Source organism: Anser anser, assembly GCF_964211835.1.
Source record: "Anser anser genome assembly, chromosome: 4".
Lineage (NCBI taxonomy): Eukaryota > Metazoa > Chordata > Aves > Anseriformes > Anatidae > Anser > Anser anser.
In genome coordinates this window covers 31,188,145-31,204,020 of record NC_139724.1, presented here as the reverse complement: position 1 = coordinate 31,204,020, position 15,876 = coordinate 31,188,145, and the positions used below count along the sequence as shown (strand labels likewise).

The window sequence follows — 15,876 nt, the reverse complement described above, 5'->3', positions numbered from 1 at the left end:
AGGTCTTCCCACATTTTGCCATACAGGTGTATTAATTTTTATGTTTTAACAAGAATTTGCTAGTACAAAGGAAGTATTACAAATGGCCAGTTTCTTCCTACTTCCTTTAGTAAAATTAAAAAAAAAAAAAAAAAGAAAAGAAAAGAAATTCCAGTCTCTTTCTGTTCTGTCAACAGTGTTTTGTTTTGTCAACAGTGAATTGGTTGTGATGGGGAAGACACAGATACAGCATGCAAGCTTAATTTTTCTTGCAGCATAAACAAAAAATATCCAGGCAGTGAAGTGTTATCCATCTTCTCCAAAGATGATGAGAAGAGGATAATTTAGTTTTCTAGTGGTATACTTTCATACGTTTTGGCAATCTTCCTTCCTTAAAAGGCTAACCTTGGAATTTAGAGCACTAATCAAGATGACCTTTTAGTAAAGGATGTGGAAAAGAAACATTCACATCTGAACTTCAGCCACATAAATTCATTGCTCTTCATTTTTGAAGCTTACCTAGTAATCTCCCTAGATAGAAAGGTAAAAAATCCTGTCATAATTGTCCCAGATCAGACTCAGTCAAAGCTAAAATGCTCTAGCTTCAATAAAGCATCAGGTTATGTATAATGATTCAGACTTACTTACAGTGGCTTTATCTCACAGCAATAAATAATGAAATGTCCCAATATAATAAGGAGCTGGCTTATGTCTGAGGAGCTTGAGCTACCACCCTGGGGGGTTCCAGGTTCATGTCTCTTCCCTGCCACAGACATCCTGCTGCGGTGGAAGGTGACTGACAGCTGGAGAAGGTGATTTATTCAGATATACATCTGGAAAAAAAAGTATCTGCTTAAAAGTTTGTGTTTTGATGCTTGTTACTGTACATTCTAAAAGGCATTTTGGGCAAATGCTCCATTTAGTTCCTGGAGATGGGAGGAAGACTCAGGGTGAGGCAACAGGCTTGGCTGCAGGAAGAAGGCCCAGAGTAACCACCAGCATTGGCAGGGCCCAGAGGTCACCAAGAGGCCCTGATTGCCCTGAGCAACCTCACCTGGGACCCACATGCTCTCTGCCTATAGGTCCGGGGCACTATTTAAGCTCAAGTCTTCTATCACTTTATTTCCTGAGTCATGGTGTAAGCATGCTAGCTTCTAGTTCTGCTTAGCTGAGTCTGGGACCCACCATGTAGTTTTGCCTCCTGTGTTGCTCCTGTATGGACCCTGGACATCAGTCATCAGCTTGCAGTGCCTTGGGCAGTTAATGGACCTTGTTTTCAGCACACAACTTGGATGCTGCAGGACTACACTTAGGTCAGTGAGAGCACAGCCTGGGCTGGGTTTGCCCTTAGTTTGTGATTCTGCTGCTCCCAGCCCTGTGGAGCAAACCTGCTTGTGCTGTACTAGGGCACAGAAGCCCTCTTGTACACACCCTGCAGGTACTTTACAGGAGGCAGGGAATATACTCTGAATTTTCCCATGGAGGCTTTTGGACCTGCTGTTTTGAAGCAGTACTAGTACAGAATCTGTTTGACTCTTTAGTTTCTTCATAAATTAAAAAAAAAAAAAATTTTTTTTTAACTGCAAGGCACTAATTTCCAAGTAGGTCACTTTGATTTTGTAGGCAGCTTATATGGTGACTGAATATGATGATAGAGTAGCAACTATAAACACTTGCAGAAATCTTCAGTTCTAAAGAACACACAGAAGAAATCCTCTAAAACTTTCAAACTGCTGGAGTAGTTTCACAAAACTGTTTAAGATGAGCACAGCAGTAATTTTACCAACTGCAGCCTATCTTCCTCTCCACAAATTTTGCAGCTGTTACTACTTCTGTAGGTGTTGCTTTGACCAGTAATGTATCAAAGCAAAATTTTGTGTAGTTTTAGGAAACATAATAATAGTTTTCTCCCTATATTAGGCATTAGGAAAATTTCTTATTGCTCTGTAAAGACAGTGATACTTCCTAGATTGACATAATACTGTCATACCTCTTTGTTTTAGGTAGTTGTCAGGAAAAAAGTTAAATACTTTCTACAACATTAACTATCCTTCAACAAAGGAATATTCTGCTGAATTAATCAGACTGTCTACAAATCAAGCTTTGTCTCACAGCAGACAAAAGTTTTAAAGGGCGCAACTCTAGAGCAGACACTAACTACACTGCCTTCAGTTTGAGTTAGAATAGAACGGTTTGCTTAGAAGAACCCTTCAAACATCATCTAGTCCAAATGCCTGACTACTTCAAGGGGATAACCAAAAGTTAAGGAACATAATAATATGCTTTATAATAATGAGGGCATTATCCAAATGCCTCTCAGACACTGACAGGCATGGGGCATCAACCACCTCTTTATGAAGCTTGCTCTTTACTGTGAGCGTGGTCTAACACTGGAAATTTTTCCTGATATCTGATCTGAACCTCCCTGGTGCAGCTTTGTGATGTTCCCATGCATTCTGTTTTTGGTTACCAGGGAGTAGAGACCAGCACACCCCTCTCCAATTCATTTCATAAAGGCTCTAAAACATATCTTTCATCATATTTTGCTTGCATATATTTTTCAGGGTGATCCACTTATAATATTGTAAGGTTAAGTTATAAAACTTCAATTTTGTGCTAAGGTAGCGATCTACTGGTGATTACATTTTCAGCATGATAATGGGATTCTAAGAGTAATTTTGTGTAGGATTTCTGATATTTGAAAGGATAGAAATGCACAGTTCAGCTCTCTACACTGCATAAGAGGTGTTCTGCTTCAAATGAGTCATGAAAATAAACTTTGGTGCACAGTGCTTTGTACTGAAAAACATAGAAGCATGTTTTTTAAAGCAATATTGGGCACATACTCTGCTGTGTGTGCCATAGGGGCAGAGCTCTTCAAATTCATCAGACTTCAATGCAGAATAGTAATTCTTAAATTTTAAGAAAGTTGCATAGATCATGACTTTCAACTACTCTTCAAAAAGAATACTTCTGTAAAGATAACAAATACCATCCCACCCAAAAGCAGACCATTTCTCCACTGCTTCTAAGCTAGTGTGGGTATAGCAGAAAATGTAGGAGACAACCAGTTGTCTAGTGGGATTCACTTTAAAACTCCACAGTTCTCTGACTCAACCAGACAGCAACTCAGAAGTGTAGTGGAGGAGCTCTGTAAACTGTATGGTCTTGTCTGCTGGAGAAGGAATCATAATCCAGCTGGATACAGAAGATATGTAAAGTCATTTTTTAAGCCCCAAAGGAAAGATGTTCAAGATACTTCCTAGTTTTCTCTTTAACATTTGCTAATGGCATAGCTTTCTGATAGTCTAGTATATCTTATTCTTACTTGATCTATGCGTTATATATGAAGAAAAGGTGTTTATCAGGAGACTTTGGATTCCAGGAGGCAATAGGTGCCTAAATGTGAGATGAGTGCTTCATGAAACACCTAACATGTCAATAATTCAGACTGCCAAACTATAGGTTTATCAAGACTTGCTAGTTCCCATCTCTACCATGCCATGTGAAAACTACTCCAAGACAGAGCCATGCTCCAAAGAACTCAGCCCAAAAATACTGCGTGTCACAGCAGCTGCTGGAGGCTTTAAAAACCAAAATTCTCATAGGTTTTTGGCTTAGGACAAAATTTGATTTTTAGAGTAGCTTGGAGTTTTTTCCATATAGTGTTCCTCTATATGGGAAATATAATATGCTTTTCATTAATTTTGATCAATGAAATATGTTTTGGGCAACAGCTCTCAGTAGATTGGAGGTGGAATCATTTGTTTGGAAGGTGGCCAGTCTTTACAAAAGAAAAGCTTTCTCTCTCTACATTTTAGCTGATGGATGCTGATGAAGCATTTTAGCCATGTGAACAGCTCTCATATTACTTTTCCTCTTGGTTCTCGGAAATGTCTAGTAATGAAGCCTGCATGAGGTCAATCTCATAATTATAGCTGTCACCACAGTCTTCCCCCTTCCCTGGATATTTTAGACCATAATGCCCAAAGCCAAAAGTATCTCCAAGGCTAAATAAAACCACTACTGATTGTATTAAACAAACTACTTAGTAACTACCAAATAAAAGGGTCTTTGAATTAAAAGAGCTCAGGTGTGTCTAAAAGCAAAAAAAAAAAAAAATCTAAATGAACACAGCCCTATGATTAATTACAATTTATTTCCATGTATTTTATGCTTGAGTTCTGATCTTGAGATTCAGATCTTAAAACCTAATTCGAAAGAACAATACTGCAGAATAATTGGTGAGGAGTGGTATAAAATGAGGTACTGTAGGAACAAAATAAAAGTTGAAGCATTATACAAGAATTAATTCCTCTCCAGTCAGATATGTGGTCTGAGCAGATTTTTCTGGTTGAACACTACCAAAATCATGACAAACATTTGATACCACCAGCTAAATGGAATTGTATAATTTAGCATATGTAGCATTGTTTTTCCATACATAATGAAGTGCTAGTTTTTATTTACAACTCAAATATTATAAATTCTTTATAAATTATAAATATTTAGGTTTTAGATTTAAAGAAGTGTAGTTTTTCAATCATTCTTAATATTAGCTACCTTGTGCTAGTACTGCAATAATCATATAGCAAAAATATAGACTACATCTGCATCAAAGGTTCGAGTCCAGACTGACAAAAGAAACATGGATAGATGTAAATTATTAGGAGGAGTTTACAGAAAAATCAGTTTTCTTGTTTAGTAGATATTTATAATATTCTTGTCTATCCGATATTTTAGATACAAGAAAATATCCCTGCTGTAGTGAGTTTTACTTAAGTGTCCTTTATTCAGGACAGGCAGTCTAAATGTTGCTTCAAGCAATTTATGACCTCTGTTCTGTCTGAGCAACTATAAACAGAATCACTTATACATAAATTATCCATTCAGCTCTATTTTTATATTATTCAATGCAAACCTGCCAGGAAAGACCAGATGAAAATTTCTGGTCGTCTTTTTCTTCTGTTTCTCTTAATGTGGACACTGCTGAATTAAAAATTTAATAGGTAGGAGCATGCTTCTATATAGCATGTAAAGAAATTACTAGACTACTTGCAAAACAGTAAAAAAATTATGCCTGAAGTTGAAGGAGGTTCTAAATCAACACAAGTAATGCAGGCTAATTTCATGTGAGACAAGAACTGTACATAGCAGTAACAAGTTTTTTATCAGACAAACTGTCTTTCATGCAAATCCTTCTTCAGGTCTGAGATAGCAGTAACAGACTTGAGAGCTAAATACATGCCAATTACTTGCAGGCTAAGTAGGTACATGTTGGTCAGCTCACCTCTGAAAGAACCCTAATGGCAGTGAGCTCAGGTAGAGGGGTATGAAATCGTATGAGTAGATGAAAGACAATGAACTTGCACTTATGTACTTAACAGTAATGGAGGAAGTAGGATGGTGGTTAGGAGTTTGGTAAGGTACCACAAATGTTTTGATATGCTTCAGATGGCTTATTCTCTTATGTGTTGAGTGCAAGCATAAAATCTAAACCTTCTTTAGCTGCAAATCTTTTTTATGGATTTATATAATTTCCAGTAAAACATTGCTAGACTAATGTCTTACAATTTCTACAAGAATATAGGCTTGAAGGTTTAGACACAGAGGTACTTGAAGTACATGCTTAGAATAGACTGTAATAAATCTTAAAAAAAAAAAAAAAAAAGCATCCTGTGGCTGTTTACATACAGTATTTAGGAATAGCTTCTGTATCACAGGATTGAAAGTAGAAGGGACACTGGAAATAACACACAATGTCATATAATGGCTTAGTTTTGTGTTCTCTGAAGCTAATGACAAAGCTTTTTGTTCACGTGCAGGATTAGGTTTTTAAAAAAGCATCAGTAAGAACAACAATATTCTCTAAACATTTTAGGTAATGTCAGCTCACATAAGGCAAGCATGTAACTGACAAGACAATTTAGCAATTTTAAAGGGATATAGGATTCTTTTAAGAATTATCATTGCCAGGTTACATCTTATTCTTTTTAGACACTGCAGATGCTATAAGATTCTACCTAAAAATGTCATCTTTCAATTGTAATCTCAAATGCTTCAGGCCAGTCACATCATTTATTTTATGATGCTTCTTTCTCACTTGACTCATCTTGTTTGCATGTTTAAGGAAGCATATTGTGCTTTGAATAAAAAATTCTTTAATGCATATAGAAGTTATAGGTAGGGAAGACTTTTATGTTTTAACTCAATGCAGTTTTAGCTGTGTTCAGTTGAAAAGTAGACTTAAGAGACTAACAGGAAGCTCCAAACTCTTTAATGAAACATGATAATATTGGATGTACATCTTTGTGCATGTAGATTGATATGAGAAATATTACCACCATAAGAGATGTATACTTTATTCCTAACAGGAAAATATTGATGTAGTAAGTGATTTATACTTTGGATAATAAAGTTGATTTCCTAGAGAAACAAAGTTAAGTTGTGACTTGGGATTTGTGTTGATGCTAAGTTCTGGGAATTGCATAAATACATAGTTGTAAATATATATTTATGTTTATTGTTCTAAATGTAAATAATTAGCCTAGATGAAATTAGATGAAAGGCTTTTCATTTATGAGACCAAAACACAAACTCTCGAGTAATACATACACTACATGAATGGGTATGTAACATTCACAGTACCATATGACTAGCAGGATTGTAAAATGGCTTTTCATGGCTTGCGGACTTTGTACTTAGAGGTAAATTTTTTTCATGTACCAGTCACAACTGTGCTTGCTGAACCTATTCACCCAGCAATGAATACTCCAGATGACTTCAATCTCAAAGGCTCTCCAGGAGAAAGAAGACCAAAATGGCATGACTGTAACCTGATCTGAAAGGCAAGGTCTGTCTGTGCTTGTAAACAAGGTATGTCACAGAGTAAATCCACATCCTCTTAACTGAAGTAATGTGGATTACTAAAGCTGAAAGACAACCAGTTGTTTCCCCATGCACACTAGCAGAGTTAAAGAATTTTCAGGCTCAAGGAGGCCAGGCAAAGAGAGATGAGTACAATGCAGCACCAGTGACACATTCTCCTAGGAAGAGTGGTTGACGACAAAACAAGTTCTGTGGGCAGTGTTGGTAATAATCTGCTTTCCTGTGGAAGTGCTGCACGTCTGCCAGTTGTAGAGGCAGAAAATGACTGAACTTATCCAAAGAGGACCTTTGGGTCCACTGGAATCTGCAGATAAATACTATGTGCACCATATCAGGAATACCGCACCATGTGGGCAACTACCCAAGGATGAAAGATGTCAAGAAAAAATGGTGGAATAGGTGGAAGGGTGTAGCAAGCAGAGGATTGCCAGGCCCTGGTGATGGGCCAAAAGCCCAAACAGCTAGAGCAGTGCTTCTTCCCACTGACTAAAGTCTTTTTTTCTCCTCCTTGGGAGTGCCAAGATAAACATAGGATTGACCAATTGAAAGGTGGAAAGAAATCTTGGTGCAGCACTCTTTTGGTATGCAAGGGATGTGTGACAGGAAGACACAACAAAACAGACATGCTTAAGATGATCACAGGACAGAAGCACAAGTACAGTGATATACTGTTTCTTACAAACAAACCATCACTTTTGTCTAGTGAGTGTCTTAAAAAAAAATAACTTTTCAATTTACCTTTGTGTTCATACCTTCTCATTCATGTTACTGATTTGCAGATTAATTTCTTATCTATATTAGTAAAAAGGAATGTTTTAGCGCAAACAAACATCATTTGGGGGTTACCTGAGAAAAGTAAATTTAATTGATATGATAAATTGTTGCTTCCATGGGGGTGGGGGGGGGTGGGGGAACTAATGAGAAGTGTGGCTAATTCTTTATTACTGTACCACCACATCCGCCCTGCATACTTTGTAAGAATGCTTTTCAAATGTAGTATGCTACATTGTACATTTGTACAATGTTTGAACTTTTTCCCCGCTTCATTTTCCTTCTATTACTACTAGATGAGGCATTTGATATTGTTTCCCTTATTTGTTGCTGTGCAAAAAGGCTTTCCCTTAGGAAGACTTCCCAAAGCACAAAACCTGAGAAGCATATTTAAAAAGATATGTCTGCTGTCATGAAATTTGTAAGTTTCTCATTGCTTTTGAAAACAAACCCCTATTCTTCACAAGCAACCAAACTAATTAGTTTGACTACATTGTCTCTTTAGTATTGACCTGAGGAAGCATGTGACTGAGGCATCCCTGAAAGAGGAGTTAATGTTGCAGAGTATCTTCAGCCACAGTATTTTCTTTGTTCTTTAGCCAATGGTTTTCAGGAATAGTTCTTCCAATCACTAGGGAAAAATCAGCACAGACATATTTATCTGTGTACAGTATATACATAAAGTACATAATAGAGCCAAGGAATATGAGAGCACTGATTACTTAAAATTTTATCCTTCAGATTACAGACATGAATTAGACAGAAATCCACTATAATAAACAAGGCATTTGTGGTGTTAGCAGTTAGCAAAGAGTGTCATGCTTCCCAGTTTCTAGAGAACAGATGTGCATAGCATTTAGCAGTCATATTTGACAACATTTCAAGTTAAAGGAGTAAATTTGCATGAAAATTTAACCAGCTTTCCCCATCTCCTCTGACTTAGACATGGCTTATCTAGCTCAGAGATCAGATACACAGGGGGAGATGTGAAAGGAGATGCCTGCAGTATGGCTGCTGACATATAGCAGCATATGGCTGCTAGTCTTTGTGGAGAACTCTGAAGCTCTGCACCCAGCAATTCTTTCTCCAAAATGAATTTTCTCTGAAAATATAAAATTTTGATGGGGAAGGTGGAACCCAGGAATGCAAGGAGATGAGCAAAGGAAATCTTTGCTGTATAAACACTGCTCAGTTCAGTCCTTCAACAGAGAGCTCTTGAGAACTGTGGCATGCCCTCAGCTGAGCAGACCCATTGTGTACACTGTGAAGTGTTTCAACATTTTCTATCTAAAATGAGTTCTTTCAAGTAAGAAACCAGAAATTTAAAGCTGAGATGGGGTTAGTTTATCCTCAGGAAAGTGTTTCTGATGTACATAAACAAAAGCAGGGAATCACAGCAGTGACAGTACCGCAGTAGAAAATTTCAAACAATTACTGCCCGTTACTTTTACCAACAGACAGTTGTATAACCTACAAGTCTATAGGTGCACATCCATTCAAATCAGATTCAAATCAGTGAATAAGCATGAAGCATACAGTGTGTGACTCAGGATGTGGTGGGAAGGTGTTCTGCTACCAGTATCCAAAAGACTGCACTTAATTTCCAACCGGCCTTTGAGCTGCAGTGGAACGGCTGCATGCAGCAAAGAGATAAAGGCTTGCTTTCTAGGCTGGACTGCTGAGAAGGTGCTGAGGTGAGAGGTTGGAGGGCTTTTCTATCATTTTGCTTCAACAGAGGAAAAATTCAATACAAAATACGTCCCAAAGAGAGTTCAGATGGTAGCATGTGACAAACAATTTTAAAGTTAACTGCAAAACAGTGGAAAGCATACACCAACCTTTTTTGTCACCAGAACCAAGAGAGGTTTCAGCTATCACCACCCATGGGGAGGTGTCTCCCTTCCTGAAACAGATTTTTTTTTTATGTTTTTAGGTGATCTCAGACTGGCCATTTTAAGCGGTGAGTTAAGTGTGGTTCAGTGTTGTGTATGCTGCAGAAAGCCCTATATGAAATCCCCTATTCTTTCATGTGTTTTCAAAAGCCAGTTGAATGTTAATCAAGGTATAATCTTCCAGCTAGTCCTAGTAAAGGAAGATTTTTTTATTTATTAATTTATATATCTTTAAAATCAATCTAGATTGCTAAATACATGGTAATATTTTAATTAGTGAGGAAAAAATAACATAATTGAAGCAAATCAGGATTTCAGTTTTTCAATGTCTGTACATTCAGGAAGTGGAACATAAACAACCCATGCCAAATCACTATCAATGGAAGACCAAAGTTGTTACTGTTCTGAATTGACTTCAACTTCAGTTTGTTACATGCACAGAAAAAAAAAAAAAAAAAGTAATAAAAAGGACTCTTGGAAAAATAAAAAGGTAGGCAGCAGATAGATATAGGTCTTAAAGTTCAGTGATTGCCTGCAAATTGTGCTCGAACTTGCACTGACATCTCATAAAAAGTTAAAAGTTTCACAGAATTTCTTTTGGGTCGTATCATATCTGATGAAATACTAGGGCTTCTTGCTTTATTGAAAATAACTAGTCAGGTTATCTTTAGGACAGTCTATCTAAGACACACTGTCTAAATTGAATCCTTATCCAAGTGGAAATTCAGTATAACATCTTTTGTTTGATTACAGCTGAGCATGTTTCAAGAGTGGAAGCAAAATCAGCTTTGAGTGGACAGATTTACTTGCTTACTTTAGGAAGAAGATTGTGTTTAGATTAGGTTTGACTGGCAATGCTTCTTTCTAGTCAGGAAAAATCTTTAAAGGAATAGTTACAATTCTTTATAGATGCAGCCCTAACTCTTCATTTTCTTCACAATCCCAAGGAAGTCCACATTATTCTTACTGTAGAAAGACTTCATGTTTGTATCTCCTTCAGCTGAAGAATGGGACACTTTGTGGTCCAAGTGCACTGAATGTGTCTTAATGACCAAAATGATTCCCACAGATTATTTTATGGGAGATGTTCTCGTACTCACTTTTAAAAGCATTTTTAAAAGCTATGTAGATCAAAGGAATATTCTCTAGTGCTGATTGAATTATTTCCACCCAACAATTTTATGGAAATATTTAGTCACTTTTTCTGTTTATAGATTATTTTGAGACAATTTATCATCAGTGTACATAATTTTAAATCATTCAGACTATGGTTTTTAAAAATGTTTTGATCTAAAGCTTTGCCATTCCAGTTTGCTTCAACTGCTTTTTACTTGGCATATAGAATATATGAAATTTAGTATAAAAGTGGTATAACTGGTAGTTTTATCTCCCTGTTATTCTCTGATTGCAAACCTAGAGGAGCCTTTGAGTTGAGCAGGCAGGTAGTTTTTGTGTGTAAATTCTGTTCCTCAGTTTCTGCTAAAAATACTTTGCAAAGTTTTGTGTAAGCGTTTGTTGGAAGAAAATTTGTTTATATTGCAGCAACACAGTTGGCTTTGCCTTGACATCTGTGTGTTTCTATTCAGGTTTCATTTATCTTTGTACTTCTCTTGTACCTGTCCTCTACTCTACCTGCAGCATGTTTCTCAGATCTGCATGCTTTGTGTTCAGATGATGGTTTGATGAATGTCTCAGATGATTTACAATGAATTATGAAACAGTTACTTTTAGGCTTTCTTGAAAATGCAAATGAAAGAGTGAAAAATAAAAACTCAGTAAATCTGAAAGAAGAGGGATTTACTTTTGGTGTGTGAGATTGCTTAAAGTATCATTTAGCAGATTTTGCTATCCTCCTTTGTAGAGATTATTTGAAATTAATTGCTGCTACTAGAAAATAAATTGCAGTGCTGAAAAAGATGCCATGCACATTTTAATTACAACATTGGATATGGCTGAATAATTTAAGAGGTTTTGAGACTAAAGAAACTTAACTTTCTCTCCTTCTCATATATATGTGGAAGGAAAGAGATAATGAGAGAAATCCAAGAATGAATTACTTCACATATGAAAGCCCAAATGTCTACTTAAACTCTGAACGATAACAAATAGAGGTACATAATATTATTTTCCAAGTACTGAGTCTTGTTTTACAGATTGATCTCTCATTTTAATCCCCCTTAGATTTTTCTAAGTGCTCTAGATAATCTGATATAATAAACACATTTCCTTTGAAAACAAGGTGACACTGCAGCCACTGCTCTATGAATTCAATTTTCTACAGAATTCAAGAAAATTTATTTTACAATAATTTTCCTCAGGGTTTCTTCCTGCTCTGTGAGAGCCTGACACACTCTGTCTTAATCAAACTATATGACTGGTTCCCAGAGTAGGTCCTGGGAGGTGTAGAAAACCAAGGCTGTGCTTGCAGAGGATCTACTCCTTTGCCTCCAAGCTGTTGTGATCCCTTACGCTGGTTTGAGCATTGATGAGTTGTTGGGTTGTTTGTTTTTTCTCCTTTCCTTGTGGTTTAATCTGAATAACCCAGTCAAAAATAGTACATTTGTTTTCCAAGGCAAAGGCTGTAGATATTGAAGAATTCCCATATGTTCAAGAACACTCTTACTGTGGTCCAAGCCATAGAAGTGCCTTCAATTGTTTGTTGCTTCTCCACCAGCACAGAAAGTTTCCCCCAGCAATCTTAAAAAATGAAACAGGCTCTGAGGCTGTACTGGCCCTTTCTGTGGAGGCAACATGAAGCCCATTTAGCAATACTCATTGTCTGCTGCTTAGAAAAAAGGGGATCATCATAATGAGGTTTCAGGTCAACCAGGGTTGCTCACAGATACGTACTGAACAGGTGTTTCTTTGCCTGCTTTTAAATACAATTATGAGGGGTTTTTTGGTGTTACTGACACTTGACTCTGGAAATGGCAGAACAGAATTCTGAGTAAAAAGAATAACCCTTAATATTTTTTCAATACAAAGGCAACTATGAAATGTTGAGGGGGAAAAAAAGTGTGCGCACTTATTCCATCCTGCAATGGAGTTGTACACAACAAGTACTCAGGATACCTGGAACAGAGGGGGAACACAGTCGTAGGAAAGTAGGCTTTCTGTAGAGGAAATGGAGGAGTGGGCTGCCTAGAGCCACCTTATAGGAAAAGCAGGACACAGGGCTGTGTTCACTGAGATGCTACGGTCAGGACTGTAAGCACATCCAGGCTTCAATGTATGGCTATATTGCTGGGTCTGCAACCATTCTAGCTGAGCTTACACAGACTTTTTTCACACTGTACAAAAGATGGTCCTTACTTCTGCATTAGCATCACAGTTTAGAAATAAAAGCACATAGTCCTGCAACACTCGGTATCGTTTTCTTATGTGGGTGTTCAGCTTTACCTCCACTACCCATCCTTTTCTCCAAAGAATGTCGTCTTCCTGCCCACCTTCCTGTCAGGAGAGTGATTTTGCCATTAGCAAGTGCTCCAGTGCTGTTCTGTTCTGGCTTTTCTGCCCAGTGAGTTGTAGCTATTCTTCCTACACAACAGTACACTTTCAGTGGCAGAACAGAATATTATAGGTGACTAGATCTGTAAGCGATTCTAGTTCTTAATGTTAGTTGTTGCTAATGTTGATACTTCTAATAACTTCAGCCTAGAAACTAAGATCACCCTTTATTATTATTATTTTGACTGATAATTCACTGTGCCATTAAATAAACATTTAACTATATTGATCATACTTGAACAATTATAATCTACTGACGCATGCTTTCTTAAAGTATTCAAATCATGAATTCATACAGATTAGAATTTGAAATCTCTTCCTTCTCCCACTTAGATGATAGAACCTTCTTAACTTTATCATTTTATTCTAAAATGGGCAAGACACTGTTCTCTCTAAATTATAAGCAATATGCTTTTGAGTACTGTAGACAAATGTCAATATAGGAATACTCCCAGCTATTTTTAGAAATTTTGTTCTACCTAAATGTTTAGTCTTGTCTTTTAAGAACACTGGAGGCAAAACCATTCTACAAAGTAATCCCCAATTCCTTAACAAAGTAAGACTTCTTACTTTACTTTTTTTCAGTTTTAGAGAACAAAATATCTATCAGAGTGCTTAAAATAGGCTTAAATTGATTTTTATTTTTTATCATTTTTTCATCCAGGTTTAGTGATTAGAGAGGTGCCATGACAACAGAATTTGCTTTCACATGTTGCATCATGTTGAACCACAAGGGACTTGGATGATTATTCAGGACAACCTAAGATGACTCTATACAACTTCCAGTGAAAAATACACTGTAGGATTTATTGTTTTAAGGCTAAATGATTGGAGTAATAAAAGATATGTAAAAAGATAACAAATGCCATGAAGCCACTATATTTTATATAGAAAACAAAACATTTGTTACAGTTGTAATCTCCCATGCTTCAAAGAATGTACCTTGGTCCAACTTCCACTGAAATTGTTTTGTATGAATTCAAAGAATCATTGAGCTGTATTTACCCAGTTTTGTAAACTAGCTTCGTTCCTAGGATCCCTCAATCCCATGTACAAATGTATTGAATTTCAAAGAATTTAGAGGATTTAATACTCAGTTCTAGTTTCACTAACAACAACTTTTTCCTCTAACTTAAATGCACACTGATCCACGGTTTGAAGAACTGAAAATCTCTCTCTGCATATGGTGGTTTGCTTTCAACTGCTCTTATAAAAAATTAAAAATTACTCAGTAACTTATGTCACAGGAAAAAAAATCATTTAGAAGTAAAGCTAGTTTAACGGGCTGATTTCCATTTTCCAAGTGATGAATTTGTGCATCTTGTTCAGCATGTTGGTTTTATAACCAGTTTCAACACCATGGTGTTGCTCATTTGTCTCAATCTGTCTAGGGACAAGTAAGGGCAGGTCATGTCCTGCTGTAACTGGAAGCCCAAGTCAACAGGCTTGTGGGCAGGGCAGAACTCATGTCTTCTGTCTGTGGATGTAGGGTGGACCACTGGAATGGTCATGTTATTTTCCACAAATGCTTCAACTGCTATTAACAATTCAGCCCTGAGCTGTCCTCAAATATGCCTGTATTAATCCTGTTGGTATAAATGGGATAGTCATTTATTTGAATGAATCATCATTCAAAATGAGCTATACATTGCTTAGAGATGCTGATATCCATTATCTATAATTATTAGATGCACCTGTGGCTTCAAGACATTTCTAAATTTAAGTTCTCTATTCGCTTTTTAAATAGCCTCAAATGATGCTTTTCTCTTTTGTTTTAACCAATGACCCTCATGTGTTCTCAAGTGCTTTTACATTATATTTGGCTGATGCAACAGCATAATATGGTTCCTCTGGAAGAATCAGTGACAGCAAGTAGGGCATACGGTTACCAGGGAAATGAAGCATTCACTATTCAGTTGCTTAGATGGCCTGTATAATAGATAGTTCACTGAGCATTTGATTTGTATCTATAAAAATCACTGATGAATATGATAGCATTATTAATAAGATGTCCACACTTATTCAGATCATTACAAATACCACATTAAAATTGACAGTGTTTCCAATACTTTTGCAGGATTCACTTGTATGTGCCTCAGAGTTGGCAGATCTTGAGGCAAGACTGGAAATCAATGACTGCTTCAATGAAGTTCTGTCTGTGTATACAAGAGAAGAAAAAAAATCAAGCATTCCAAGAATTAACACACAAAAAATTACCTTTTCAAATGTAATTATCCACCTTTTTTGGTTGGTTGGTTGGTTGTGTGTGTGTGTATGTTGGAAGTGTTTAGATATACCACAGACCTAAAAAACATAGCAGAGCTCAATAGATCTTGTTAGCTTTATTTTATATGAACACTATTTTTTCCTTTCAAAAGTCACCTAGGAAAAAGTTCTGATTTACTGAAAAAATTATTAGTTTATATATGTATATTTTGCCAGTAGAAAAAGTAGATCTTTCCATTCATTCTAAAGGATTTGGATAATTTTCCACCTATATACCTCCAATATTTTTTCATGGTAAAAATCATCATTGTGCTTGTATTTCTAGCTCTATAAGCCTCCTATTTGCAGACAGTTTATAACACTATTGTTACACCTTTGTCTTGAGCTGAAAGAAGAAAAGACAGCTTGTATACAATACATGATATACAGACAAAAGAAAGATCATGAGCGAGGTTTTATTCTCTTACAGAAAGTGCTCTGGATGCTTTACTGTCCAGGCAGGTCCAGAACACCAGCACAGTAAGCCTCTAGAAAGCCATTAGAGTGTGTGATCTGTTTGTGTTTAAATTCTGCTGCTGTCCTACCTTACTGTTGTGGGAGCAGAAAGTAAGGC

The 15,876-nt window shown here is 36.7% G+C and overlaps 1 long non-coding RNA gene across 2 annotated transcripts; it reads left to right on the top strand.

The window, feature by feature from the left end:
• Positions 1–933: 933 nt before the first annotated feature.
• LOC310899363 lies at positions 934–13,993 on the top strand. 2 transcript variants are annotated; one of them, XR_014584243.1, is made up of 4 exons: positions 934–1,292; positions 6,709–6,855; positions 9,572–9,598; positions 13,702–13,993. It is a non-coding gene; the product is annotated as an uncharacterized lncRNA (long non-coding RNA). The 2 variants fall into 2 exon arrangements; XR_014584244.1 differs by lacking the exon at positions 9,572–9,598 and having other exon boundaries at positions 951–1,292.
• The last annotated feature ends 1,883 nt before the right edge of the window (positions 13,994–15,876 follow it).